General features: G+C 37.9%; 1 long non-coding RNA gene across 2 annotated transcripts in view; it reads left to right on the plus strand.

The window, feature by feature from the left end:
* The window catches only part of LOC138416997 (uncharacterized), an 86,715-nt gene that overhangs the window by 37,449 nt on the left and 23,370 nt on the right, over window positions 1–25,896 (plus strand). For both annotated transcript variants that reach the window (XR_011247930.1, XR_011247929.1), the window contains exons 2-4: window positions 8,949–9,051; window positions 15,115–15,260; window positions 21,624–21,803. This is a non-coding gene — a long non-coding RNA (uncharacterized lncRNA). The remainder of the gene's footprint in view (window positions 1–8,948; window positions 9,052–15,114; window positions 15,261–21,623; window positions 21,804–25,896) is intronic.

The following is a 25,896-nucleotide window of genomic DNA, read 5'->3' on the forward strand; positions in this document are numbered from 1 at the left end:
TTTATTGGGAAGGTCACTCTTGGTGAACCTCTCTCAGGCACTGATAAAGCAGGTGTGAGTCCCACAGGTGTAATTTGCTGAATGAGAGAGACAGATAGGCAGACAGAAACACACACACACAGAGGACAGAAGGTAAACAAACGAGGGTACATAGTACTGATAGCATGTTCCGAAGCCCTGAAAATATCTAATTACAAAGTGTTTTCAAAAGTGCCAGGTCTGTAAGAGACTAAAAAGGGATGAACAGTCAGGTGCTGGTGTAGCAAAGGCTTTTATTGTCATTTCCTTTGTTCTTATAAAAGTTGAACAATAGTCTTTAGCAACATACCTGTAAAGGCTGAGAATTTTAATCCCCTTTTAAGATGAGAAGAATGAATGAGAGGGAAATAGTTCAATCCTTTCAACAGATTAGTAGAGTAGATTAGAGAGCAGCTAAGTGAAACGGCTAGAATTACCTTGTAAGTCAGCGGCAGGACTTGAACTGTAGAGCCTGAGAGGGTATTTTTATCACTTGGGTACCAACCTCTGGGCTGGGAGCATCTACGTTAATTGACAGAGACTCTAGCACCGGGATCAGAACAGGCCTTGGGAATCAAACACATCATATTTGTTTCCCCGCTATTCCAAAAAGTTTAACTTTTATATTTCAGGAAGGGATAAATGGGGAAATAAGGTAAAATGTTGTCAACCTTTGTTTTTGTTTGTTTGGTTTTTTTTTAAAGGTAAATATGTGCTTTGTTTTGTTGCCATGATGCTGGTCTTGGGTTTAACTCCTACTTGTTTCAGCAAAGATGGATTCTCCTCACCAGGTTTATTACTTAAATAGTTATTCACTTGAGTAGCTGTGTTTCTGAAGCAATTTTGGTCATGTCACTGGACACGGTTCAAGTCAAACAGGCTGACAGGGGCCTTTCCATGTTCCTTACTTGGGTAATTGCTATTTCTACAAATGTCAAAAAGCACCATGTTTTCACAGAGCTGTGAACACTGTTGTCAATTCAAGGGCGGAGAATGTGCAAACTATTTCAACGCTTTATGGGTATTGATTTAGGAATAAACAATAGGAATCCATAGTTAATACTCAGGCCTCTCGCTTATAAATCCAGTGGCTATAAGCTGTAGACATCCATTAATCAGAAGGATCTAGAAAATGGCTAGGAGAGCATTGCCACTCTTCTTCCAGAGAAGAGTCATGATTTCTTTTAATCATTCATTATCAAGCCTGCCAAATCGTAAGCAAACAAGAAAATATCCTAAACAGAAGCCATATTTCTAGTGGGCTCCTGTGTTACTATTTTTTGCTTATAATGTGCTACTGTAATAAAGAAAGATTGAGTGGCAGTTATGTCCACAAGAGAATTATAATACAGGCTAGAAGCTGAGACTCAGTGGCTGTTGGTGGAGACGTGTATTTCTTTCTGTGGTTTAAGGCTCCAACCAGCCACTATTCAACCAGCAAAGACTTAAGCAAAATACTGCTATGTCCTCACAGGAATAGATTTCATTTCGCCTACTACTCAGGGGAAGATAAGAAACCCATCTTCCAGGCCAGAAGGGGAGGTGACCATTTCTGTGCACAGGCGTGGAGGGAGCTGGCTTGGAAGTTTTCACTCCTGGAAGGCAGGTGCTGGGCAGGCTCCATCATGGGCCACACTGGTTCCTGCTTCCTGAAGGCAGGCACTGTGGCCTCTGCGATCTCCAAGGACCACTGATGACACCTGGAGCAAGGGGATGCTGCCCAGGTCAGGGCCAAGCCTGCCCAAGGCCTCATATCTCAGAGGGAAACACGTCATGGCTCAAGACAGAACACTTCGAATTATAGTAAGCAGACCTTTTGGTCTGGAGGTGACCTCTGCCCAGACCTCCCCATTTAGGGGGAGCAAAGCCAGGCTCCACCTTCCTTGAGCCTGCAGGTTCCTCTTGTGAGGCTCATAACTTGGGATGTGCATCCTGAGGAGGTAGAAAAGCCCTGGAGAGCTGAATCCATTACCTCAGACTCTGATGGGTGTGTGTGCTTTGTGCCTCTCCTGGTTTTGACAACTGAAGTGCAAACAAAATGATACAGAGCCTGGATCATTATTCTCATCAATCATAAAACCCATACTGGATTCCATCGCCTGGTCTGGTTCAGACTTTGCATTAAAAATGAAGTAGGAGGAAATGAACTCTGCAGGAGAATCCACAAACCCCACTGTGTCTTTGGCTGTGGGAGGAAACGATTGAAAAAACAAAAAAGGTAGACAAAACTTCCTACTTTCTTCTATTGCTTGAAAGTCTTCACTGTCTTGCCCTATTGTTTCAAGCATAATGTACAGTCAAAATTTCATGATTTCCTGTAAAAGTAAATTTTACAGATTTTTTGTGACATCTTGATCATGTCCATGACCCATTTTTCTACTGGTTTAATCTTCTCCTTCTTTATCAATTTTAAATAAGAGCATTAGCTCTTCACCTAAAAATTATATTGCATTTATTATAATTTTTATTTCTCTTATGACTTTGTGATATTTTAAAGTTAAAATGTTTCTATAATTTAAGTTATGTATTTTGTCTATGGCATGTGTATTTAAGCCAAGCTGAGAAAGTGCTTCACTCCATCTTTTTATTTAGAGATAAATGATACTACATTTTCTTCTAAAACCTTTGTGGTTTTCTTTTTTAAAACTGTGCTACTTAATTTTCCTGAAATCTATTTTCATATAAAAAATAAATTAGAAATCCAATTATGTGTTTTTTTAAAGAAAAGGTGAGACTGTTTCTCAACCACATGTATTGAATATGGTATTCAACATAGGATAAATATGCACCTAAATAAATCCAACTGCTTGCACTAAACACAACAAAAACATACTGTCAAGTGAAACCATGGAATGGGGAAGGAGGAAAAATAATATAATTATGGGAACTTAAAGTTTTGCACTCAGAGAATATTATCATTACTATTATATATTATTAATTAGTATTGAATGTTAATTTTTTAATGGGGAGCTGATAAATAGGAGGATGAAGAGGTCATGGACTTTTTTTTGAAGAGGTCAAAACAAGAAGTGAGAAGTCAGCCTTAAACCTCTAACAATAATTTGGGGTTAAAAGCCGTATGTAAAAACTCCATCAAATCTGTTGAATAAAAATATACATGATCCTAGGGCTTCCCAGGTGACGCTAATGGTAAAGAACCCACCTGCTAAGGCAGGGCATGTAAGAGCATGGGTTAGATCCCTGGGTCAGGAAGATCTTCTGGAAAAGGGAATGGCAACCCACTCCACTATTCCTTCAGGGACAATCCCATGGACAGAGGAGCCTGATGGCCTAGAGTCCATAGAGTCACAAAGAGTCAGACACGACTGAAGCAACTCAGCACACATGTATACAGGATCCTGATAGTTTCAGCGTAGAAAAGAATGAAAATAATTTATTTCAAAAGAGTGAAAATAGAAAACTCAAATGGTTTTTAAAAGTTAAAACAACAGATAAGAAGATACATTGTATATCAGAGGAAAGTTCATTATCTATTGGAAATATGCTGAGTTTTTAGTGCAATGCCTGACTTGGATAAGTGTGCAAGAGGTAACTGACATTGTCATGGTTGCTGTTGTTACTGTTAAAAGTGTACACTTTTTAGCTTTATTTTTTAAATAAAATATTCACATTTGATTTATTAATTTATCACTTGACAAACACTTTAATTGTACTATTTTGCTGTAATGAATAAAGCTGTTTTGAATATTCATGTACAAATTTTCTCGTAGACATGTTTTCAGTTCTGTTGGGTATGTACCTATGGGTGGAACTACTGGGCCATATGGTGACTCCATGTTTAACTGTCTGAAGAACTGAAAAGCTGTCTTTCCAAAATGACAGGACCATTTTACATTCCCATCAGCAATGTATGAAGTTTCAATTTCTTCATGTCCCTGCTAACATTTGTTACTGTCTTTTTTACTTATTATCTACTGATTGTGAAGCTTCCCTGGTGGCTCAGTGATAAAGAATATGCCTGACAACGCAGGAAATGCAGGTTCGATACCCGGGTTGGGAAGATCCTCTGGAGAAGGTCATGGCAGCCCACTCCAGTATTCTTGCTGGAGAATCCCATGGTCAGAGGAGCCTGGTAGGTTACAGACCACAGGGTCGCAAAGAGTCAGACATGACTGAGCAACAAAGCAGAGTGAGTGTGAAGCAGTAGTTCACTGTGGCCTTGGCTTTCATTTCTCCAACAAATAATAATACTAAGTATGTTTTTTTCAGATGTTTATTGGTCGTTTATATATTGACTTTTAAGATTTTAAAATTTAAAAAATAAAAAACTAAAAATTAAAAATGTTTTCTCAAATCCTTTGTCCATTTAAAAAATTGGGTTGTCTTTTTTACTGATAAATTATAATAGTTGCAAATTCTAAGATTTACTAGTATTTCATCCCATTCTGTGAGTTGTCTTTTTGCTTTCTTGACAGTATTTTTGATGCACAAGCATTGTTAATTATTATGAAATCTAATTAATCTATTTTCCTTTTGTTGCTTGTACTGTTGGTGTTGTATCTAAGAAACCCTTGATCAATTCAAAGTCACAAAAATTTACATCTGTGCTTCCTTTTAAGAATTTCATAGTTTCAGCTCTTACATTTATGTCCTTGATTCATTTCAGGATATTTTTTTAATATGGTGTGAGGCAAGGGTCCAATTTCATTATTTTACATGTGGATATCCATTTATTCCAGCACTGTTTGTTGGAGAGGCTCTTGTTTCCCTATTGAATTGTCTTGGCTCCCTTTTTGAAATTAACCATGAATGTAAAGATTTATTCATAGACTTGTGAGTTCATTCCATTCATGTGTATGCATATCCTTTGGCCAGCTCCAACCTTCTTAATTGCTATAGTTTGTTTGAAATCAAGAAATGAGTTCTTCAACTTAGTTCTCCTTTTCCACCACGGTTTTGGTTATGTGGGGTTCCTTGTGTTTTCTTCACTTCGTATTAATAAATGTTTTATTTGGATTATCTTTACCACCAAAGAAATACATGTTCTCCAGCCGGAGGGATGTATGTAAGTGTCTCACATTGTTTGAGACAATCTGAACTGATGCTTGTTATCTCAAGAAAATTAGAGATACCAAGGGAACATTTTAGGCAAAGATGTGTACAATAAAGGACAGAAATGTTATGGACCTAACAGAAGCAGAAGATATAGAGAAGAGGTGGCAAGAATACACAGGAAAACTACACAAAAAAGATCACGACCCAGATAAACACGATGGTGTGATCACTCACCTAGAGCCAGACATCCTGGAATGTGAAATCAAGCGGGCCTTAGGAAGAATTACTACAAACAAAGCTAGTGGAGGTGATGGAATTTCAGTTGAGCTGTTTCAAATCCTAAGAGATGATGCTGTGAAAGTACTGCACTCAATATGCCAGCAAATTGAAAACTCAGCAGTGGCCATAGGACTGGAAAAGGTCAGTTTTCATTACAATCCCAAAGAAAGGCAATGCCAAAGAATGCTCAAACTACCGCACAATTTCACTCATCTCACAAACTAGTAAAGTAATGCTCAAAATTCTCAAAGCCAGGCTTCAGCAATACGTAAACCATGAACTTACAGATGTTCAAGCTGGATTTAGAAAAGGTAGAGGAACCAGAGATCAAATTGCTAACATCCACTGGAACATCAAAAAAGCAAAAGTGTTCCAGAAAAATATTTACTTCTGCTTTACTGATTATGCCAAAGCCTTTGACTGTGTGGATCACAATAAACTGTGGAAAATTCTGAAGTGAAGTGAAGTGAAGTCGCTCAGTCATGTCCGACTCTTTGCGACCCCATGGATTGTAGCCTACCAGGCTCCTTAGTCCACAGAATTTTCCAGGCAAGATTACTGGAATGGGTTACCATTTCTTTCTCCAGGGAATATTCCCAACCCAGGGGTCGAACCTGGGTCTCCCACAATGCAGGCAGACGCTTTACCATCTGAGCCACCAGGGTGCAGGAGATGGGAATACCAGACCACCTGACCTGCCTCTTGAGAAATCTGTATGCAGATCAGGAAGCAACAGTTAGAACTGGACATGGAACAACAGATTGGTTCCAAATAGGAAAAGGAGTACGTCAAGGTTGTATATCGTCACTCTGGTTATTTAACTTATATGCAAAGTACATCATGTGAAATGCTGGGATGGATGAGGCACAAGCTGATATCAAGATTGCCGGGAGAAATATCAATAACCTCATATATGCAGATGACACCACCCTTATGGCAGAAAGTGAAGAGGAACAAAGAGAAGAAGAAATAAACAGCCTCTTGATGAAAGTGAAAGAGAAGAGTGAAAAAGTTGGCTTAAAATTCAGCATTCAGAAAACTAAGATCATGGCATCTGGTCCCATCACTTCATGGTAAATAGATAGGGAAACAGTGACAGACTTTAGTTTTTTGGGCTCCCAAATCACTGTATATGGTGACTGCAGCCATGAAATTAAAAGACACTTGCTCCTTGGAAGAAAAGTTATGATTAACCTAGACAGTATATTAAAAAGCAGAGACATTACTTTGCCAACAAAGGTCAGTCTAGTCAAAGCTATGGTTTTTCCAGTAGTCATGTATGGATGTGAGAGTTGGACTATAAAGAAAGCTGAGCACCAAAGAATTGATGCTTTTGAACTGCGATGTTGAAGAAGACTCTTGAGAGTCCCTTGGACTGCAAGGAGATCCAACCAGTCCATCCTAAAGGAGATCAGTCCTGGGTGTTCATTGGAAGAACTGATTCTGAAGCTGAAACTCCGATACTTTGACCACCTGATGTGAATAACTGACTCATCTGAAAAGACCCTGATGCTGAGAAAGATTGAAGGCAGGAGGAAAAGGGGATGACAGAGGATGAGATGGTTGGATGGCATCACCGACTCAATGGACATGAGTTTGAGTAATCTCTGGGAGTTGGTGATGAATAGGGAGGCCTGGCATACCACAGTCCATGGGGTCACAAAGATTTGGACATGACTGAGCAACTGAATGGACTGACTGACTGATCCTCACATTGTCTAAGACAATCTGCACTGATGCTCAGTATCTTAGTATAATTAAGTGTCTTCCTTTTTATCGCCAAGGAGTTCTAGTTGGAAAAGCAAATACTTGGGCAACGTCATTTTAGGTCACATCGGAGCTAAGTTCTTTCAATATCCAAGTAGGGAATTGAGTACGCTAGAGAAGTAGGCACAATCCATTATCCACTCCAATTCCATGGCCTTTGAACCTATCTTTACTTCAGCTTTTTGAGATAAACTTATCAATCATTTATAATGTCAAGTCATCTCTCATAGGATATCCTCTGAGTTAAAGTAAAAATCGATCTTTTCACTGAGTCTCTCCTTTAGGACAAAGCATGGAGAAAATGTTTCTTTAATTTCTCATTTTTACCTCCCTAAGATTATTACATTTGGAAATGCTTTCGAATGTGTGTTAGTTACCTAGTCGTGTCCAACTCTTTGCAACCCCATAGACTGCAGCCCACCAGGCCTCTCTGTCCACGGCGTTCTCCAGGTAAGAACACTCGAGTGGGTTGCCATTTCCTCCTCCAAAAGGAACTATAAAAAGAAAGAAAGTGAAGTCACTCAGTTGTGTCTGACTCTTTGTGACCCCATGGACTGCAGCCCACCGGGCTCCTCCATCCATGGAATTTTCCAGGCAAGAGTACTGGAGTGGGTTGCCATTTCCTTCCCTGTGCTTTAGAATAGTATTTATATTTAAATATTTTCTTATTATGGCCATAAGAATTTACATAAAATATTTACACTTAGCAAATAAGCTTTTTAAAATCATACTCAACAATGTGCTATGCTGTGCTTGGTTGTTTGGTCGTGTCTGACTCTTTGCTACCCCATGGACTGTAGCCCGCCAGGCGCTTCCTCCAGGGGATTCTCCAGGCAAGAATATTGGAGTGGGATTTCATGCCCTCCTCCAGGGGATCTTCCCAACCCAGGGATCAAACCTAGGTTTCCCGCATTGCAGGTGGATTCTTTACCGACTGAGGCACCGGGGAGGCCCATACTCAACAATACCCAGCAATAAATAACACTCAGTTAAATTTTAGCATTGCATTCATCAAGTATGATACAGTAACATAGTCAATAAAGATAAATTTGGCAAAGACTTTAACCATGTAATCGACCTTTTAAAGTGAGTAAAGGGTGGAAAACACCCAAAGCAAAGTATAAGAAGAGCAGTTTAATACTCTAGAGCAAATAAGATGAGGAATTTATAGCTACAGGAATTTGTGTATAGGTTGTTTGGTTTTACTTTTTACTTGGAAAATTAAAAATTATGGAGGCCTGGAAAAATATATGAATACATAGTTTTCTAGTCCAATAACTGTGAGAAGAATGTTCATGAAATCGAAATCAAGGAAGAAATATTTGAAATTTTTATTAAATATTTTAATTGTATTGGGTTTTGGTTTCCTATCTGTTTTTGGACATTGACTTAGAGAAACATCCTTCAACATAAAAAAAAAAAAGCTAAATAAGAAGACATTATACAGCAACTTACCAGGGGCACTGGCATGTCCTGTGATATGAAGAAATAAAGTAAAAGTGAAAATTGCTCAGTTGTGTTGAACTCTGCAACCCCATGGACAAGATATTTTTACGAACTGAGCTATGAGGGAAGCTCTTAGGTTAAATAATATTGAACCTGTTTTTTTGGGTGTGGGGGGAGAGAATTTATGAAATAAACAACCACCAATGCTGAGTACCTGAGGCACATTCAGCAAGATTTTGGATGACTGTATTATTTTAAAACTCTAAAACTTATTTGCTTATTACAAAAGTCTTATTTTATTTAAGGTGACAAGTGTTTTTATATGAAAGAGAAAAGATGAAGAAGGAGAAGAGAGAACGAGGATGCATGGCTATTTTGTGTCTTTTCTTTTCTGTTGGGAATATTTTGCTTCTGTATTTCAGACAATTCACCGATGGATTCTCAACAAGGTCAAGAATGAAAGGAACATAGGTGCCCACTGTTAGAGAAACCTGGAAGAAGCCTCAGGATCAAGTCATGAACTTGGTAAACACTTACATTTGCTTTTGAAGACTGTGTTAGAGAAAGTGTGAATTGAATATGTATTGAGTTCCACAGTGTTTCAAGTTAAAGGTCACTTCTAAAGCAAGAGATTTCTCCCTGACTCTTCCCACTCTACACACATTCTCTCTCCCTCCTGTAAGGTGACACTTGTAGATAGACAAAAAGATTGTTTCCAGAATTTATGTCATGTACTGAATGTCTTAAAGAAATGCATTGCAGGTCATCTAATTTCACATCAGTGATGATATTAGGAAGAAATGGCAAAGACTGATAAGGATTGAAGGATGCTGTATAAATATCCTGACCTGAATTACCAAAGAGATATTATGAGGTCATTTATACAGTAGAATGAAAACTAGTGTCATATACTGGGTTGGATAGAGTGTCTTGCTCACAAAGAAATAAAATTCACTTTATTACTATATGTATTTTGAGAAGTATGGCATTTCTCTTAAGTAAAATCTACCTCGCTCTAAAATATATCATTGGCAAATTAATGATACTTTCAATTGGGTTAATAAATATTTCCCAACAGAAATATTTTGGGGAATGTGAAAAAAAATAAAATAAATAAAATAAAATATATCATTGGCAAATTATTATTATATAGCTATATATTTAGAATAAATGCCTATCTTGATCAAACTATAGAAACAACTCAACTAAAACAAAAATATTCTATTCAAGCAACCAAATGATCATTTATCCTATGTAAGCCAATGCATAGAGACACAGTCATGTTAAAAGTGTAGCCCTTATCCACCTGCAATTAGCTTTGTGGTAAAAATGACACCCTACTCAGTTATTCATTCATGATGGAAAATGCAGACAAAGAAATTTGGGAGCTAGAGATAGCTATTTCTTTTTATTACAGCACTTGAGTCTACTGTTTAATTGTTAGATATAATACCATTCACTGCCCCTGGAAACAATGACAACTTTCTTTTCCACCTCTGCAATTGCCTCATGAATCAAAGAGCTCTGGTAGGCTGCAAAAGTAATAATAATAAAAATGCACCATAAATCTCTCTAAGCAATTATCATATTTCATGCCTTATTATTAAATGGAACTTTGAATTTTTCAACTTAGGTAGAATGATGATTTTATGTTGCGTAAAATGTCTTTCATGCAAATGTATTGCAATATGATATTTGGGGGGAGAGCACAGGAATTCATAAGGGGACTCACCTCATTTGTGATAAAGAAGGCTGAAGGCAGGTGTATATACTGGTCCTTCAGTATACATTCCACCTACATTCCACCATGCCTGGGCAAGCAGTATTATCCCAAATGAGGCTAGTCCTTGACTTCCCCATTAGCTCATCTAAACCATTGTCTTGGAGAAATGGATTCAGGGTTGTTTTAGTATTCTGCATCAAGACTGAAAACAATATGAAAATATACTGCTCATTTCCTTTTATTTTTAGCAACCCTAAGGTGATCCTTAAGAATCACAACTTGTAGAGAGGGAAAAATTACCCTTTTATGAAGCAAAATAAAACTTTTGACTGTTGATTTTGAAACACATCTTTCTTATGGGAAATTAGAGTAGGGACATTGTGAGAGACAATAGACAGTGCTCTTAATAACATCATGAAGCAGCAGCAGGATGGGCATCTACAGTAATAGACTGGTTCTTGCATTTTGAATAATTTCCCATTGTATATATAATGCTTGCCAAAGTCTGAAAAGCACTGCAACAGATGTTAATACATGCTTTTGGGTTGACTAAATTTTAAAATTTTTTGCATGATTATTCACACATGACAAATTAGAAACTGTATGAGATAACACTATATATATGGTCCCTTTTCTCTTAAGCATTCAAATCTAAGACCAAATTCTGAAAACAAAATAACCAGCGGATGTCATATTTCAGTCTAGAGTAGATACATTTGAAGAATTCTAGACAAAGCTTTATACAAATAAAGATTCATAGTGTGTGAATCATGGTGTCTGCCAATATGCTACTTCATATTGATGACAAAAGTAATATCACAAAGTCTTTGGAATATCTTGAAGGGTGTTGTGGGTATTACTGCCCACTGAAATTATGTGTGTGCTTGTGTGTGTGAGAGAGACAGACAGAATTAGAGACAGAGAGATGGAGAGAAAGAGAGAGACCTCCACCCTTAATAAACATATGCAGTCATCGTTATTTAGTTTGTGGAAATCCATTCTTCTACTAGCATGGGAGAACTGAGACTCAAATTTTGCATGAGGATAATTCTCATTATATTTAATGGGCAATTTTAAAGATTGGAAAGTATCATTTAATGTTATAAAAGTCCAATTAAATGACTTCAAAAGAGTTGTTATTCTTGTAAAATTGCTTGAAGGATATTGTGCTATAACAGCTTTACATGAATGTGATTGTATTTAATTCCTACCACTGCTTTGTAATATATGCACAATTATCCTTACATAAGGAAATTAAGAGGTAATGAATTCTAATACCTATTACTTGCCAAAGAAAATACTGTCTAATTTTGTAAAGGTACACAATTTTCTTAAAAACATCAATAATATTTTGAATAGGCAACTTACATATTATATCTGTATATGTGACTTATAAATATATATGAAGTATTCAAATCACCCATAAATGCATGTTTGTTATTATTAGTCTCCTCTTTTATGTTCTTAATGATGTATCATGAAATTCAGTACCAAAGCAGGATAATACAAACTGTGACACACAGGAATACAGTTCTTTATCAGATTCTCGATGCCAGGAGGTTAATTTGGAGGGCACTGAAACTTTTAAAAGAACTAGACTGAACCGTTCCCTTATGAAGTGAATGCATACTGGTTTGTCATTTGTGCAGATGCTGTTTGTCTCTGAGTCTCTGCCTGGCCAGTGGAAGCTGTTGGTCAAATTAATGATCCAGGCTTCCCTGTTGACTCAGATGGTAAAGAATCTGCCTGCTATGCAGGACACCTGGGTTTGATTCCTTGGTTGAGAAGATCCCCTGGAGAAGGGAATGGCACCCCACTCCAGCATTCTTGCCTGGAGAATCCCATGGACAGAGGAGCCTTGTGGGCTACAGTCCAGGAGGTTGCAAAGAGTTGGACACGACTGAGCTACTAACACACAATTAATGAATCACTCCTGCAGGCTAGCAAAGCACCTTCTGTGTTTATTTTATATAGTGCTCGTCACTAGAGGGAAACTTTTTACTTACTCCAATTAGACTTTAGCTACAGGTATTGGTCTTCTTAAACATCTTCCCTAATAAGGAGTTATTGTAAGATGAACACTATAGAAATTAAAATAATTGTTATGCTTGAGACAGACTCCCTAAGCCTGCAAAATTCTTGCTATACTAACCCACTTCTTGAAAGAAATTTGTGTGCAAGTTCTACTCAGTTATTAAGATAATGTATGTTTATTATGAAATGCTAAACATGTGAGGAGAAAGGAAAGCAAACTGTAATTTCCCCACCCAGAGATAACATTAATAGAATGAACACCTATGTACAGACTTTAAAACTAGGATTCTACATTCCATTCTGTTATTACTTGAACATTTGTCCTTGCTAATACATGTTGTATAGTCCTCTAAATTCTCATTTTTCTGACTTTATCATCATTCATATGACAGTTTTCTGCTGTTAGACATTTAGGTTCTAGTTTATTTTCCACTCATATTATAAAATGTGATAAACATATTTTGCTGTAAATCATTACATTTATTTTTTATGTCTTTAGGGCATATTCCTAATGGTATTGCTGGGTCCAAAGATATAAATTTTTACTGTTTCGATCTATATTGACAATTGCCTTCCATAATGTTTGCAACACTTTGCAGCTTTGTCATCAGTATAAAGACGCCCATTTTCCAACATTCTTACTAACAAGGAATATTGCCCTTTTCAATCACATTGGTTTGGAAGCAAAACTCATGTTTTGCTGCTTTTTAAATTAGAATCTTTTATTGTTAAAATGATACACTATTTTCATGTGTTTGCTTGCTGTTTGCTTTTCCTTGTATGTATCTGTTCATACTTTGCCCCTTTTTCTATTGTAGTGTTGACACTTTTCTCATTGACTTATATGGAAGTTAAATAAAGGAAGAATAAGGACAATGGCATTGTGTGCATTTTAGACTTCGTATTGTGAGCATTCACTCAGGGGCAAGTTACACACACTAAGGATCAGGAAATAGCCGATTGGTAGAGTCTGTGCACAAGTAACTGGAATAAAAATTTAGATTCTTTCATTTAGGAAAAAAATCCCTATCCTTGAAATACACTTGAAAGGTGAAGGTACGGCCTGTTTTTAACCATCTTGTCCAGGGTATTTTAAAGGACAAAATAGTTTCATAATAATAATGATAATATTAATAACAGCTAACATTTACTCTGAGTGTATGTGTGAGGTACTTACCAAGTTCTTCACATTCTCAGAACCATCTGATAAGCAGGCAGTCTTTCTATTTAAATTTTATAAACAAAAAAGCTGACCCTTTTAAGGTTACATGAATCTTGTATTAAATTTAACTCATGTACTTTACGATTTTTATGCTACTCTAAGTCACACTTTTAAAAAATCCCTCTATATCTGCATTCATTTTTCCACATTTTTGCTGCTATAGTACAGAAACTCAATTGCTTTGTGTTTTGATCAGGCATCATACTATTACGATTTATTAGTTCTAATAGCCATTTCATTGGAAAAGACTCTGACGCTGGGAGGGATTGGGGGCAGGAGGAGAAGGGGACGACAGAGGATGAGATGGCTGGATGGCATCACTGACTTGATGGATGCGAGTCTGAGTGAACTCCGGGAGTTGGTGATGGACAGGGAGGCCTGGCGTGCTGTGATTCATGGGGTCGCAAAGAGTCAGACACGACTGAGCGACTGAACTGAACGGAACTGAATAGCCATTTCGTAGGTTTCTAAGGATTGTGCTTGTTAATATAAAGGGTAGTGATTACCGAGAATAAGCCCAGTTGCGCCTCCATGTCTGGAGCCCATTTCTCTCATGTGGCCTGTGGATGAGTTCTGAGGTATAGGTCAGGTCTGCGTGCTGATTCATTCAGTCTGACTGGGAAGAAAAGCATTTTGCCCAGCTCTCTATTTAGGACAAAAGTTGGAGTTAGTCCTCTGTCCCAACAAGGTATTACTAAGTACTGCAGATTTTCACGGGAGTTTTAGACTCTCTAAGGACATGCCTGAAATTCTCAGGTGACGGACATTTGTGGTGAGGTTGGTTGAGGTGTTTGGGGTGTTAACCCACCCAAGTAAGGTTTTCTTGGGTTCAAATTTTATGTTTTGGGCAACTCCATCAAACACACAAGGGTAGTACACTGTAGACTGTGCAAGTTTTCCATAAAGGAACCGTTAATTAAGAATAACAAAATGAAAAAATAACAGACTGTCTCACTTCTTCTTCTTTTTTTTCTTGTTTCTTTTTCTGTTTTGGAAACAGTACTCCAAAACTCTCTCAGCAGTTGAGTTAAACAAGGGCAGAATTGCACTAGAAGTGAAGCTTGCCTAAATTGGCCTTCTGGAAGCCTCCCAGAACAGAGTAAAGCATGCTTGGCATTTCAGGTCCATTAAGGGGTGAAATGTGACCAGCTCCAAATGTTTTCTGCTCTTTCAACACCAGGTCTCTCTATGAAGTGGCAGTTGACCATAAAATAGGCTTTAGCCTGAAATGGAATCTTACTATTTCTCCACCTCTTTTCATGCAAATACTGTTTTAAAAATACCATCAGTGGATGAATATAATTCTTCAACTATTTTACCTTGACTAGTATACATTTTATGGTAAAATTGTAAGTTATGCAATACAATTCATACTGTCATATAGAATTTTTTCTGTTATTTGAAAGCAGAATAATAACAAAGACCTATGAAAAGATGGAAATACATTAATCTCATTTTCTCCATGTTATAGAATTAATTAGTTTTGAATTTATTATATTTCTTTCCAGTTTGGATAAGTATTATTTTTCAATCTATGTGCCTATGTGTGGATACACATATAGGTACTTATATTTATTTTACATCTAAGCATAAATATTTACATCTTTAGGTTTTTGGTGGCTCAGAGGTTAAAGCCTCAGCATAAAATGCGGGAGACCTGGGTTCAATCCCTGGGTCAGGAAGATCCCCTGGAGAAGAAAATGGCAACCCACTCCAGTATTCTTGCCTGGAGAATCCTATGGACGGAGGAGCCTGGTGAGCTACAGTCCACGGGGTCGCAAAGAGTTGGACACGACTGAGTGACTTCACTTCACTTGACTTAGGTTTTACATATTTTACTTTTTATGCTACATATTTTAGATTTTAATATTTATATATATGTGCATAAATATTTATATGCTTATTTTTATGTTACATCTAAGCATAAATATTTATATGCCTATATCTGTGAATATCTGGATTAAAAAATAAGAATCACCTACTGTGTTTATATTTGCTCATCTAGGGCTTTTATGCATCCCAGATATAATAAATGTTTATTGAGCATATACTGTATCAAATCACTCCTCTAGATTTTGGGGATCTTTCAGTGAAAATTTAGACCAAAGTTCTTCCCTCATGAGTTTTATTTTCTGTTAGTTGCAGCATTCTTGACTTATGATTTAGGGTAAAGAGAGTACATTTGTGGTTTTATACAGTATCAAAAATATTATTGTATAGGAAGAAGAAATAATTGAGACTATTTTTCCTGAGTTCTTGCTTCCTTTGTTCTTGTATAAATTACTAAGTGTAAGATATTGTATCCTGATCAACTCCATTTTAGTACATTATATAAGTGCAATCTTTATTAAGAAGTACCTGATGGCATTTTGTATTCTTGTTTTAGATTTTTTTTCAAATTATGTAATTTTTTATTATGACAATTGACATATATTAAGTGAAAGAAATAACAAAAGTATTATAATAAAACATTTTGAAAGAAAAAAGTTACACAATTAGGCCAGTAGCCATAAAATAGCTTTTAGGCCTATCTTATAACACCAAGAGTTCTGATCAGACTGTAGTGAGACATTGAACATTTCATTAACAAAAATATTGGCACGAGCCACAACATATTTTGGTTGTCACTTACAAGGAATATTGTATTCAAACAACTATGCACTGCAATTCTAACACACTAGGTGTTCATACACTGCAGTTAACCCCTGAAGCTTTAAGCTACCAGGAATTCCCGTATTTTCTATGCACAAAATTTACTTTGTGCGTTATTGGAATCACACTTCCAGTTTTCATGTCTTTCCCCCCCTTATACATGCAGTATGTCTAAAACTCTTGAGGTAATAAGGAATGTGGTATTAGCTAAACAGAAGCTGGCATGCTCTCTGCTACTTAAGACATACTGCTTGTTTTAGATTTTAATAAATATTATGCAGCACAAAAAATAACAACATAAAACTGAAATAAATATGCAATTATTTATTTTCTACATTAATTTACTGACAGATAAAGTAGCATAGAGATTTTTGTGTCGTGTATTCCAAGTTCAAGATCCAAAGCTGAGTTTCTTCTTAAGCATAATCTTCTCTGTTCAAATTGATCATGCAGTGTTGTTTATTTGATTATGGAAATTATGTAAGAGCTTATAAGAATGTATGGGCTTCCCTGATGGCGTAGCTGGTAAAGAATCTGCCTGCAATGCGAGAGATGCGGGTTCAATCCCTGGGTTGAGAAGATCCCCTGGAGAAGGGCACGTCTACCCATTCCAGTATTCTGGCCTAGAGAATTCCAAGAGGGGTCGCAAAGAATCACATGATTGAGCGACTTTCACATTGTAAGAATGTATAAACTATGGCAAGATAGCATGTGAAAACTGATGATAAAATTACAGATTTGACACTAGATTTTTAAACCCTGCTGAATTGAGGTTTTCTTTTGCTTTTAATGTCATTTATTATTTTCTTTCTAATTTTACAAGCAATGCATGTTAATTGTAGGTAGGTAAAAATACATGAAAGCACAAAGTAAAATTTAATAATAATCACCCAGAATCCTCACCCCACCCCTAAAAAATCAGCATTAGCATTTAAATGCATTTCCTCCCAGTATCTACTTAAAAAGAAAAAAAAAAAGGATGTAATTAGTCTACATCACTGTATTAGTTCTGATGGTACAACACAGTAAACTCACTACAGTTCTTACTGGTGACACCACATTTGTGTCATTGTTATTATTCAATATATTTTCTCAGTTAATTTATATATACTTTGTACAATATTCTGTATAAAATAGAAGCAAAAGAAAATTTAGAAAAAATTCAGGCCTGTGGCAATGTATTGCTCTAGAATTTACAGCAGTATTACTTCTAGCTTATTTCTAGTAGACATTGGTTAGAGACTATTTCTCACTGCATTGACTCATCTGTATTAAACAAAAGGACTTCCTTCATTAAATTAACAAGGGAAGCAACCTATATAAGTAATTAGTTAGGAAAGAATGGTAAAATTAATCCCAATAAATGGTAAGAGAAGGGTTTATTTTAGTAAGACTTGGACATTTCACAATAGTGAGCATAATGTTTTGTAAGTATCATTAATCTTGGTAAAGGGCTAATACCAGTAGAAATGGAAAACAGTGAAACACCAAACCCTGATCTATGTTTTAGCTGTAGTCTTAGAATTAGGGTTTGTGAATCTAAAGAACTTTCTAGTTTTTTCTTCATCTTTTGATGTGTCAGAGAAAAGATTCCCATCAAAACTGATCAAAAAGCAAGCATTCTTTGGAAGCATGAAATGCTTAATGTTAAAATCACACACATACATGCACAAAATACAGGTTGTAAAAGTTTAATATTGTGACCTTCAAAAGAGCTTATTATACAAAACAGAAATCAACATCCTTTTTCAACGATGGCCAGGGGATCAATTATCAGTGGCATTAAGCCTGAAGGCAGGTCATTGATCATCTCTATTGCCATGGCTATGATGGCTGTTGCTGCAGTTAGTGAACGCTATTGCACCTGCACTCAACCCTAATCATGAGCAGTAGCTACCCTCTGCTCCCCAGTTCCCAATATTTCAGGAGAACAGGGTTAGAAACCCAGGCTTGAAAGGTCACCAAACCCTCCCGGATTTTTTTTAATGTAATGTTTATCATAAAAGATACTGGGAAACAGTTCAATAAATATCTTCATGTTTATTAAGGTGCCTCAAATTCTAGGCTAAACATTATTTTTTATTTCATGTACAGCAAAAGTCTGCTGTAAAATCCTGTTGGTCCATCCTAAAAATTTTGGACAATCAGAGATGGCCACTGCATATTTATGTAGTCAGCATCTTTAGTCTCTTGAGAGAAATGGTGAGCTGAACTCTTGGTCCTGCTACTAAGGACTGACAGTATCAGTACTGACATTTTCAGGAGGAAGAGACAAGCCTGCTCTCCTCTCTAAGGTGAAGACATAAGTTGTGAGGGACAATTCCTGAAAATTGAAAAGTAGAAACAAACAAATAAATTAAAAAATCCAATTTCTTTTTGGCTATCATATTTAATTCACTTTTACATTAAGTAATATAGAATGGTTTTATGTGTGAGAGTGTCTAGGGACTCTAATAAGCTTGAGCCCACTTTTGCATGAGGGGTCAGAAGAATTGAAAGATCCAGACTATTGGCAACCTGATGAAGAACTATATGCATAACAATAAAACAAAAACCAGTGCAGGGCAAGGAGCAGCACCAAGAAACATATAAGTCATGAGTAAAGACAGATAGAGAAAGCAAGAGGGACCTATGTGATGGCAAAAAATCTGACTTAGGACCTTAATACCCTAACAAAAATGAAGCCCAGGGAAAATGGTATGAAAATTTAAAAAATCAATTAAAATGTGTTCTTTTCCTTTTTCAGGAAAGATAAGGGGGTCTGGAGATACTTGATGCTCCAGGGTGTTGATGTTTAGGTCTCAGATTTCAAAAGAACTCCCCGGCTATCAGCTCTCATGGCCCTGGTCCTTCCTTGGTGTGGATTCTGGCTCATCTGATGGAGAATAGTATCATATAGGATATGATCAAGCATCAGCTGTAACTGTGGTATCACCTGAGGCTGGTGGGGGAAGATCTGCTTCCATACTTGGTCTTTGTTGTCACATTCAGTTCCTTGAAGGTGTCAGGGTGAGGCCCTCCCTTACTCTTGCACCTCTGCCACGACTGAAGACCACGGACACAGACACCCCCCTACCCCAGAGCCTGCCAACTGCCCAACACATATATAGTGAGCCCAGCTAAGAAAACAGGTCTGCCAAAGCCAGTATAAACCAAAAAGCCACAAAGCCTTGAGCTAAATAAAAGCTTATATGTTCAGCCACTGGTTTTGAGGTGACAATGCAACATCATTCTGTAGCAGTTAACTGATGCACTTACTAATAATCTATCTCAAAATTTTACCTCAAAGGAATTCTCATTTATTTTGAGGATTTATTAGTGTTATCAAAGGCTGTGTGTATGTGTGTGTTTCCTGGGTTGCAAAGCTTAGTAATTCATCTTATCAGTTTTAATTTTTTTCTTTTGGTTAGCTCAGTGGTTAATTTTTCTAGTAATAAAGTCAGTGCTGCTTTAAGATCCCAAATGTCAGATGTGACTTGCAGAGGATATTATATATAAATGGTTGGATCCCAGGAAAAGTTCCTAGATATTAGTATGATTTTTTTTCCCTCGAAATTTCAGATTTTAAAAATTAAGTTGTCTCTAACTTGTACTTCTTATTTAACTTATATTGAGTGTACATCATGAGAAACCCTGGGCTGGAAGAAACACAAGCTGGAATCAAGATTTCTGGGAGAAATATCAATAACCTCAGATATGCAGATGACACCACCCTTATGGCAGAAGGTGAAGAGGAACTAAAGAGCCTCTTGATGAAAGTGAAAGAGGAGAGTGAAAAAGTTGGCTTAAAGCTCAATATTCAGAAAACGAAGATCATGGCATCCGGTCCCATCACTTCATGGGAAATAGATGGGGAAACAGTGGAAACAGTGTGAGACTTTATTTTGAGGGGCTCCAAAATTACTGCATATGGTGATTTCAGCCCCTTATTCCTTGGAAGGAAAGTTATGACCAACCTAGATAGTATATTGAAAAGCAAAGATATTACTTTGCCAACAAAGGTCCGTCTAGTCAAGGCTATGGTTTTTCCAGTAGTCATGTATGGAAGTGAGAGTTGGACTGTGAAGAAAGCTGAGCACCAAAGAATTGATGCTTTTGAACTGTGGTGTTGGAGAAGACTCTTGAGAGTCCCTTGGACTACAAGGAGATCCAACCAGTCCATTCTAAAGGAAATCAGTCCTGGGTGTTCACTGGGAGGACTGATGCTGAAGCTGAAACTCCAATACTTTGGACACTTCCTGTGAAGAGATGACTCATTGGAAAAGACCCTGATGCTGGGAGGGATTAGGGGCAGGAGGAGAAGGGGTCGACAGAGGATGAGATGGCTGGATGGTATTACCGACTCGATGGACGTGAGTTTGAGTGAACTCCGGGAGTTGGTGATGGACAGGGAGGCCTGGCATGCTGTGATTCGTGGGGTCGCAAAGAGTCGGACACGACTGAGCGACTGAACTGAACTGAACTGAACTTGTGCAAATAAATGGTATTTGCCCTACAGAAGAGTTTTAATGAGATGGCACTTGACACTTGCCTTCATCAGGGTCAAGACATTTGTTTTGAAATATGGAATCGATCTACCTGTTGTCTCTCAAGTTTTTGTGGAAAAAAAAAAAAAGACTCTAAGAGTTAATTTCCACTTTTTCCGTTCATGTTCAACAAATGTTACCATACTTAAAAAATATAGGTTTCTTCTTTCACTTTCGTATCAATAGATTCAACCAATATCTTCCAGGTGTAAATCATCTTTGGCCCTTAGACAAGGCTCTTAATGCACAAGTAAAGAACAATGCCAAAGATTAAATTGCAATCAATTAATTTCTAGTCGCGTGTGTGTTCAGTTACTCAGTCATGTCTGCTTTGCGACCCCATGGACTGTAGCCCGCCAAGCTCCTCTGTCCATGGGATTTCCCAGGCAAGAATACTGAAGTGGGTTGCCATATCCTGCTGCAGGGGATCTTCCCAACCCAGGGATGGAACCCATATCTCTTGTGTCTCCTGCATTGGCAGACTGCTTCTTTACCATTGCACCATCTGGGAAGAATCTATTCTTTCTGAAATTTTTTTAACTGAAAATGTGCCTATTTTAAAATGTTTCCATCAGCATTTGTTTTTAAAGCCTGCTAGTGACATTCCAAATGATATTTTTCTAACCAGATACGTTTATTACAGAAAGTGTGATAGGAATTTTGAGAAAATACATGACCTCTCTGAGCAGCCATTGACTTTGCTAGATAACATGAATGGTACTACATAATGGGAAAGAATTCCACAAGTAACCCCAAGGAATGTGTGGCACTCAGCGATAATCTTATACTTGAGCTAATTTCATGATCTGAGCTTTGTTCAAATATTGAAAATAAAGCCGTGGGCTAAAACTATAATTTGCTTCAGTGGATTAAATTGTACATGAATTTAATTTTTTTTTTTTTTTGTACTATGTGTGTGTGCCGTCTGTCCCCTCTGGAGAGCTGATCTCAGGCTACGACCCTCATGGCAGATGTCAACAATCCAACATCTCAGGAAGACATGTTTAGCAGCTGGGAGCCTACTCACAGTTTGGCGGAAGATACCTTCTCTGGGGCTGAGATTGCAGCAGTCCCTTGCCTTCCGGTTCTGGCTGTTGCTAGCCTGCCTCTCTGCCTCCAGGTAGGAGGGGCCGGTGTGCAGCCGGCTAGCTCTCCTTCTAAAAGCTGAACTGACTGAACTGGTGTGTGTGTGTGTGCTCAGTCGTGGCAAACACTTTGTGACCCTATGGACTGTAGCCCGCCAGGCTTCTCTGTCCATGGGATTCTCCAGGTAAGAATACTGGAGTGGGTTGCCATTTCCTCCTCCAGGGGATCTTTGTGACCCAGGGATCAAACTCACGTCTCCTGCCTTGCAGATAGATTCTTTACCACATGAGCCACCTAGGAAGCCCTTTTTTTCTTCTATATTGATATATTATTATTTTTCAGTAAGCCACACATATTTAAATTCCACAATTTGGAGAATTTTGACCCACGTATGCACTGTGAAACCATCATCATAATCAAGATATCAAACATTTTCATCTCAAAACTTTTTTTTATGCCCCTGGCCTATTCTACCTCCCACCCCCACTTCCATCCCAGCTGATCTGTTCTTGGATTAGATTGCATTTCTGAGAATCTCATATGAATGGAATTGTAGAGCAGCCATGAGATTTTGCCTGTATTCTTGTGCCCAGTGTAATTATTCTGAGGTGCACCCAAGCTATTGCATGTATTAGAAGGTTGTTGCTTTTCATTGCTGAGCAGTTTTCAGTGGAACAGATATACTATGCTTTATTTACCTATCATCTGATCTGGGATGTCTTCAGTGCTTGGCTGTTAAAATAAGGCTGCTGAGAGCACTCATGTATAAGTCTTTTTTTCTGGACATGTATTAATATTTCCTTCTCTTTTGTGTAAATATTAGTAGAAGGGCTGCTTCCCGTGGTTACTGTGTGTTTAATGTGTTTAAAAACATGTCAATCTGTTTGCAAGGCAAACCCACCTGCCAATGCAAGAGACGTGGGTTTGATAGTCTGGGAAATCCCTTAGACAGAGGAGCCTGGTGGGCTACAGTCCATGGGGGTCTCCAGGAGCTGGACACGACTGAGCATGTGCACACCTATATCATTCTCACTTGCAGGCTATGAGACGCCTAGAGATTTTCTACCCTCAGGCAGATCTTTTCAACCGCTCAGGAATTTAACACAACATTAAAAATCAACCTTGATTCAAAGAGTCCACATTGCAGGTGGGACTCTTTATGAGCTGAGCCACCAGGGAAGCCTTTGATTCAGTAAAACATGTTAAAAATAAAAAATTCAATAAAATCACAGTTTTGTTTGAACAAGAAGAGTTTGAGTTGCATGGGATAGACGTGCAGGCATTTGGATGGGCATCCATGGCTCAGCACTGAGACTGGCAGGGAATGAGGATTAGGGGTACTTGATTTGGAAGCCAGAATACACCAGAGATGAGTGGTAAGAAGAGAAGGACACAGAAGAGCCCTGAAAATTAGAAGTTCAGGGGAGGAAGAAACTGCGAAAGAGATTGTGATGTGACTTTCAGACAAATACAGCAGGCGGCCCATGCAGGAAGCCAAAACAGACCACAGTTATAGGGCACAGTATAGGTGGACCACTTTGGTCCTTTCACTTTCGATGGACTGGTGATGATAGAAGTTGTGTATAAAACCAAACAAAGCCAAGGGAGTGTAGACAGGTCTCTGGTCTTTGATCCAAATGGAAATTCATTCTGGGGAGGCAAAACCGCCAGCTTCCAGTGAAGCAGACTTCCTCCCTAAGTGGTACATTGCCCTTAGTCAGCATAGTTGGAGAGAAAAGCTAAAGGGCTTTCCTCAGAGAGGAACAGGACCATCAACATCTGGCTGCTTGGAGATGAAGTCCTTGTCTCTTAATCATCATGCTTTGATTCTTTAAAGTTTTGCCAAAGCCTCATAGTGCCTTGAAACAAGGGTAAGTTCTTTGATATCTCAAATAAGATGAAATAAATGCATGATGCCTGTATTCATCAACAAATAAATAAATCAGAAAAAAATTTCCGCAAAATTTCTTTCAAAGAGAATAAGTTTAGTTGTGTTGATGGAAATAATCCATTAAAATAATCTATAATAGGAATAGAAAAGGATTTTACTCTTGCCAAGCTGAGGAAGATAACCCAGGAGACACAGATTCAACAAGCACATGAACTGTGTTCCCCAAATAACAAAATAGGCGAGTCTTATAAAGGCAAAAACCACAGAGTTGCCTAAATTGTTTTTCAAGAGTCATATTGGGGCTGGCAAGAAGTAAGTGTGCTTCTCAAGCCAGGATTGGTTGGGGTCTAAAATGGTTGCACGCTTACAGGGAGAGTCTGTGAGGGTACAGCTGGCAGCTGCTCATAAGACAGCTGGTGGTGTCCTTCAGTTTGACACAGTTCAGGAAACTCAAGTGCTCAGGCAGGCGGGGACATGTCTGATGCCACGTCCACAATGGCCACCCAGCTCCATCCTGTGCTTCCAAACCACAGTTACTCCACTTTGATTTTAAAACGCATTCTTTTCCTTAATGGTGAAAGCAGAGGCACAATGCATGTTTGACAAGCCATAAGACAGGCTGTTCCGGTTAGCATAAAGTAAGCATTAGTCACTCAATCGTGTCCGACTCTGCAACCCTATAGACTGTAGCCCATCAGGCTCCTCTGTCCATGGAATTCTCAATGCAAGAATACTGGAGTGGATAGCCATTCCCTTCTGTAGGGGATCTTCCCGACCCAGGGATTGAGCCCGGGTCTCCTGCATTGCAGGCAGACTCTTACTGTCTGAGCCACCGTGGAAGTCTGGTTAGCATAAAGTTCAAGGCCAATAGTGTATAAGCCAGGATAACTTTCCCATACCTCAATATGTGAAAATTTCTTCCATCAAGCAATAATAATGTTGAGTTATCACATTAAATAACAAAGAAATGATAATTTACTGATCACAATCTAAGGAACTAATACTGAGCAACTGTTGAAATACATAGCTTAAAATTGCCCACATTGTGGACACAGGAGGGGGAGTTTGAGGGGTTGGGAAGAATTGAGAGAGCAGCATTGATATATATGCCCTACCAAGTGTAAACTACATAGCTAGTGGGAGCATAGCACAGGGAGGTCTGCTCAGTGCTCTGTGATGACCTAGAGAGGTGGGATGAGGATGGGAGGGAGGCTAGAGAGGGAGAGGATATATGTATGCATATGGCTAGTTCATGTTGTTGTGCAGAAGAAACTAACACAATGTTGTAAAGCAATTATCCTCCCTCAAAAAAAAAAAATTAAAATTGCTCACAGATCACTTTATCAGGAATGTTTCAATAATTTTTAGATACTCCTTTCATTTACATTGACTTTTATTTCTTTACTTGAATTATCTGGGTTCATTAAAACAATGTTTATGATCTATATAATGGCATCCCCTTAATTCTGAAAGGATTCTATGGGATTTTTACAGAATGTTTTATAAAATAAATGGCAAGATAATTGTTTGATTAACACATGGATGGTAATGATGGGAAAATGAAGTTGACATTAGCAAACATTAAAATATGTTTGGCAGTGGGATCTAGAAAACAAGTTATAACAGCAAAAGATAGTATCTAATTAACCCTAAAAACAAGAGAAAGACTGGCTTTTCCCCCAGACTATAAACTAAAAAATGACTTGCTTTTAAAACCATCAGAAAGCTCTTCCCTCCCCAACTTGATAATAAGCCTCTGTCTATCCCAAATCTTGATACTTACAAGGCTTTTACAGCAAATGAGAAAATAGTAAAGTTAATGCCCCTTAACAGAAATTTCATTTGCACCAGTTTTATTCTGAGTATGACAAATCCATTCAATACACCCGATCTTTACACAAAAATGATTTAAAATGGACGATTACATGGGTATAATAATTGAACTTTCCCCCTTGGCTATGAGAAAATCATGTCTTGAGTAATAAAGACTCCTTGAAACAACTGAATTTCGATACAAAGAATGACCTCAGAGGCTGGGGTTAATTTCTCACTTAATTTCTCCATTTTCTCCTGCTTGTTCCTCTCTTTTGGAGTTTCTTTCATTTCTTTCCTAATGGCTCTAAACTGTTCCACTTTCCCACTGGAAGACGGGCTGTCCTTTCTGTCCTAAAGGACACATTACTCCACTTCTAAATGGGTTAGCTTTGCCACATACATTTTTTTCAGTTAGTGTGTA

The sequence above is a fragment of the Ovis canadensis genome, chromosome 13, assembly GCF_042477335.2.
Source record: "Ovis canadensis isolate MfBH-ARS-UI-01 breed Bighorn chromosome 13, ARS-UI_OviCan_v2, whole genome shotgun sequence".
NCBI lineage: Eukaryota > Metazoa > Chordata > Mammalia > Artiodactyla > Bovidae > Ovis > Ovis canadensis.